This window comes from Anastrepha obliqua, chromosome 6, assembly GCF_027943255.1.
Source record: "Anastrepha obliqua isolate idAnaObli1 chromosome 6, idAnaObli1_1.0, whole genome shotgun sequence".
NCBI lineage: Eukaryota > Metazoa > Arthropoda > Insecta > Diptera > Tephritidae > Anastrepha > Anastrepha obliqua.
The window spans coordinates 11,522,152-11,528,092 of NC_072897.1; the positions used below are offsets into that span (position 1 = coordinate 11,522,152).

Sequence of the window (5,941 nt, forward strand, 5' to 3'; positions counted from 1 at the left end):
CCCTAGTCATAAATAGGTATGAAAATTATCCCGTATTAAAGCACTTATCAACAGCTTTCATTTGATACCCATATTGTACAAACACATTCTAGGGTCCACGATTTGGTCTCTATCTCGAGACCCTAGTCACGGAGCGGATGGAAATACTCTGAACTAAAGCATTCACCAACAGCTTCCATTTGATACCCATACTGTACATACACATCCGAAGGTTACCCGGGTCCACGTTTTGACCTATATCTCGAGACCCTATCTACCAATAGGTATCCAAACTATACGGAAACCATCTTCAATACCTCCTTAACAATGTGTGTAAGTTTGGTTTAATTCGGTGCAAAGACACGGCGGGTCCACGTTTTGGCATATATTTCCAGACCTCAGTCATCAATAGGTATGAAAATTACCCCGTATTAAAGCACTTATCAACAGCTTTCATTTGATATCCATATTGTACAAACACATTCTAGGGTCCACGTTTTGGTCTCTATCTCGAGACCCTAGTCACTTATCAACAGCTTTCATTTGATATCCATATTGTACAAACACATTCTAGGGTCCACGTTTTGGTCTCTATCTCGAGACCCTAGTCACGGAGCGGATGGAAATACTCTGAACTAAAGCATTCACCAACAGCTTCCATTTGATACCCATATTGTACATACACATCCGAAGGTTACCCGGTTCCACGTTTTGACCTATATCTCGAGACCCTATCTACCAATAGGTATCCAAACTATGCGGAAACCATCTTCAATACCTCCTTAACAATGTGTGTAAGTTTGGTTTAATTCGGTGCAAAGACACGGCGGGTCCACGTTTTGGCATATATTTCGAGACCCTAGTCATCAATAGGTATGAAAATTACCCCGTATTGAAGCACTTATCAACAGCTTCCATTCGATACCCATATTGTACATACACGTCCGAAGGTTACCCGGGTCCACGTTTTGACCTATATCTCGAGACCCTAGTCATCCATAGGTATGAAAATTACCCCGTATTAAAGCACTTATCAACAGCTTTCATTTGATATCCATATTGTACAAACACATTCTAGGGTCCACGTTTTGGTCTCTATCTCGAGACCCTAGTCACGGAGCGGATGGAAATACTCTGAACTAAAGCATTCACCAACAGCTTCCATTTGATATACATACACATCCAAAGGTTACCTGGGTCCACGTTTTGACCTATATCTCGAGACCCCAGTCACGGAGCGGCATTAAAAATACTCTGTACTAAAGCATGCACCAACAGCTTCCATTTGATACCCATATTGTACATACACATTCTAGGGTCCACGATTTGGTCTCTATCTCGAGACCCTAGTCACGGAGCGGCATGAAAAATACTCTGAACTAAAGCATTCACCAACAGCTTCCATTTGATACCCATATTGTACATACACATCCGAAGGTTACCCGGGTCCACGTTTTGACCTATATCTCGAGCCCTATCCACCAATAGGAATCCAAACTATACGAAAACCATCTTCAATACCTTCTTAACAATGTGTGTAAGTTTGGTTTAATTCGGTGCAGACACGGCCGGTTAGCGAAGACACACAAAAAGTTGACTTTATTTTGTATATAAGATTTTTTTCAGTTTGTGTCCGAAAAATCCAAATATCTTACGGAACCCTATTTTTTCCAAAATAAAATGTAATCCATGTTACTCTTGGATAATGTAGTTTTCGAATGGTGAAAGAATTTTTAAAATCGGTCCAGTAGTTTTTGAGCCTATTCGTTACAAACAAACAAACAAACAAACAAACAAAGTTTTCCTCTTTATAATATTAGTATAGATTCAAGCGTCTGTGAGCTGTGCAGCGCTGTTAATACTTTTCAGTTAATATTCATTTTCTATTTCTAAAATTTATTACATACTTTTCCTCTTGAACACTAAAATTCACTTATCTAATAATAATCTACTACTTAATAGGTTGGGTTGTATTTTGTTTTTTTTTTTGGTGTTGAGGTCGGGCTTAAATAAGCCTTCGCATCATATAGTAACCGTCGCTACTACGTGTGTGGAATTCCACTAAAACTATCCCCCCTCTTATCTTGGATTTTTCCCCCCACCCCGGGACTGCTTCCGAATTGCTTCGAGGTAGAGGGCCAAGACGGCGTCTTAAGGACACTTACTTACGCACCCTGCGCCCAGGGTAGCCTGTTTTGAGAAACCTATGCTCGATGCTCTTCAACAGTTCAGTTCAGTTTTCAGTTTCGATGCAGTTTCCATTTCACGCTTCTTTTTTCGGATAATATCCTCTTCAAAATTTGCGACGGAACTCCATTTTTCTTCGCTTATCATAATTTTCTCGATCACTTCTTCAGGTGTAAATACGCCAATAGCTCGTTGCAGAGCTGTTCTCTCTATGTTCCACCTCTCGAATTTAACGAGGTGCGATCCGCATCATTATACTCAGTATCTCTATTAGTATCGCTGTCCATCTACCGTATCGTTCAGAGTTCCATCTCGCCTGCCAAAGTGTGAGCGTTTGAATTCTAATATCGGATAAGCGAGGTACTGGGATTCCTCTCATCTCCGTTTGCGCTTTTGTGCTAGAATATCTATAGGGATGGTTTCGCTGATAACTAACACCGCTGCTTCAGACACTGTTCTGTAACAGTGACGATAGTCCCAAGCGTGTTGCAGATTTTATGGCACAGATTCATCCCAATCGAGCCTTAACAGCCGCAGTTCTTGGAGTATAATTTTAGATGTGATCAGTACTGGTGCCACCAATTCTAGTGGGTCGGAGAATGATGAGGTAGTCGAAAGGATTGTCCGTTTTGTAATCGTAGCGTGGACTTGTTTTGGTAAAAAGGCGAATATCATCACTATTCTGATCCCGTGTGCTGATTACAGAATCTTCTATGAAAGTGAGCTAGCTTTTTATCGTTTGCAAGGCATCGATATTGTCAGCTTCATAAAGCATATTGTAGAGTACCTTCACTTCACTTTCAAACTTCTTTCGAATTCTTTAAATATATTTTTAATAGGTAAATGAACTCAAACTTAAATTATTTAAACCATTTCAATGTCAATGCCATTGTTGTCAAATAAACCCTTTAATTTCAATGACAAAATTATTTTTCCTTTTTTTTTAAACCCAAAACATAAGTAAACACATGGCACACACCAAATACATTTTTTCTGTCATATGATACCTCACTCCAAAGCAAAACAATAGCTTACTGTCAAGTAAGTCTGCCTAAGCAAAATTTAAGTCAGCCAAACAAAATTTTATTGTATAGTATTTTTTTGAATTTTTAATTTTGTTATTGATTTTTACTTGTAACAATGTATAGTTGTAATTATATAATGTATTGATGAGAAGACAAAAAGAAAGTATAAAATAAAGCCATTCTATCAGAAGGCGGGCAATTCAGTCTTAGCCTGGTAGTTCGAAGGCAGTCATTTGCCCTAACTAAATAAAAAAAAAAATCTTTTATTTAAAAGGAACCTTTAGTCGGCAGGTTTGCTCTAAAGCTCTTCCCGGATAATAAAGACTTCTCGTGGCGAACCACTAGTCGGCAGGTTTGCTCTAAAGCTCTTCCCCGATAATAAAGTACTTTTCATGGCGATCCTGCGGACGATCCTAAACGCTAAATAAATCATTAGTAAAAATGGCTGTCTGGGAATGAAAGAAATACAAATTAGAAAAGAGTGAAAACTTCGACGAATACATGAAGGAATTGGGTGTCGGTATGGTTCTACGCAAAATGGGTAACAGTGTCAGCCCCACCGTTGAACTGAAGAAGGATGGTGATAATTACTCTTTCACCACTACCTCAACCTTCAAGACAACTACGGTCAACTTCAAGCTGGGCGAGGAATTCGATGAAGAGACGCTTGATGGTCGCAAAGTGAAGAGCGTCTTCACTCTGGATGGCAACAAATTGGTGCAAGAACAGAAGGGTGACAAACCATCGACCACTATTCGTGAATTCACTGACTCCGAGCTAGTGACTACTCTCATCCTCAACGACGTGAAGTCCGTCAGAGTCTACAAGGCTGTATAAATGCGCAGTGCGCTACATGCGAAGTTCAAAACAACAGTAACAAAAAGCTAAAGTAATTTAAAATAAAAAATGCCACTTCTTGCGATAAACTAATGATTGAAAAACTAACTATCATACAACATACATTGTACTTTATATAACTACATATACATATTATATATATATATTTTGGATTGTGAATATCCCAATTTTGTTTATGACTGATTATTTGCTGATTAATGCATGAAATAATGTAATTAAAAGTATGAAGTTGTTATTAGGTAACAATTAACTATTTTTATGTGAAATAATTAATTAAAGTGAAATAATTCTGAATATTATTAACGACGCCCACCAAATTGTTCACACATGCTATGATAAATATTGTTGAATAGAGATTTTTCGCTAATGCATTTAAATATATTATATTAACATTTAATTTAAAATTTTTATCATTGACAAATATTTAAGCACAAAACCGACATAAGAACAAATGTGACTTTTTGCATTCAGTTAAATAAACATAAAATTGAATAATCGTGCAACTTAATGAAAATAAAAAAAAGTGTAGAATTTATATTAACTTTAATAAAATGCACAATGGTGTTGAAAAAAAAAAAAAAATGTATTTAAATTTTATTTAAAAATTTTTTTTTTCAACTTTTTAATGTATTAATAAAACAAAAAATATATATCATACAATAAAATGAAATTCTATAATTACATTTTATATGGAAAATATTGAAGAAATAGAAAATTTATCGCAAGCCGACATAGTGGAACCATCAGTGAGCGCCTATAATTCACCACTTTTGATTGTACCAAAGAAAAGTAGCGGAGACAAAAAAAATGGAGGCTTGAAGTAGACTATAGACAACTAAACAAAAAGATAATTAATGATAAATGTCCGTTGACGAGAATAGAAGACGTACTAGACAAACTGGGTCGCGCAAAATATTTTCCAACGCTCGACATGACAAGCTCTTTTCACCAGATAACGCTAGACAAACACTCAAGACACTTGACTGCATTCTCCACAAGACAAGGTCATTGCCAATTTAAACGCTTACCATTTGGACTCAAAATATCTAGCAATAGCTTTCAAAGAATGCTCACAATAGCTTTGAGTAGTTTAGATAGCAATGCATTTTTATACGTAGACGATATTATAGCAGAGAATGTTAATGCAATGAGAAGGTGCAAATGTTACTGTAAGCTTTTTTTAGTACAATTGAGATCTGAAAGATTTGTAATAAGGTCATTTAGCACACCGAGTTTATAGACACCTCACTGACTTTTGCCCACACAAAAATTAGAAACACCACACATCTTTCACCTCAACACACAACACATTTCTCACCTCGACATTAAACCAATTAAATTTGTACTATTTTCGTATTTTTGAAATAATAAGCGAATACGTAAAATTTATAACATAATTTTTTTTTTTCAATTACATAAAAAAAAAAAAAACGATTTTAAAAAATAAAATTTATAAAAAAAAGTTTGCACCGGGAATTGAACTCGAGTCTAACATGTGGCGAGGAAAAATAGGCGGTGCGTTTATTTCTTCGACTGCTTATTTTTTGACCATTTTGTTACTTTTGAAATGATAAGCGGATACATAAAATTTATTAAAAATTTTTTTACGATTACATTAAAAAAAAAAATTTAAAAACGAAAAAAAAAAAAATTTGCACCGAGAATTGATGCCGAGTCACGTGGGGAGGATAAATACATTAAACTAATTAAATTTTTACTATTTTCGTATTTTTTGAAATAATAAGCGAATACGTAAAATTTATTACATAATTTTTTTTAATTACATAAAAAAAACGAATTTAAAAAAAAAAAAAATTAATAAAAAAAGGTTTGCACTGGGAATTGAAATCGAGTCTAACATGTGGCGAGGAAAAATAGGCGGTGCATTTATT

At 35.5% G+C, this 5,941-nt stretch overlaps 1 pseudogene; it reads left to right on the forward strand.

Annotated features, from left to right (window-relative positions):
• Window positions 1-3,632: 3,632 nt before the first annotated feature.
• LOC129249902 (probable fatty acid-binding protein) lies at window positions 3,633-4,175 on the forward strand (annotated as a pseudogene).
• Window positions 4,176-5,941: the final 1,766 nt, after the last annotated feature.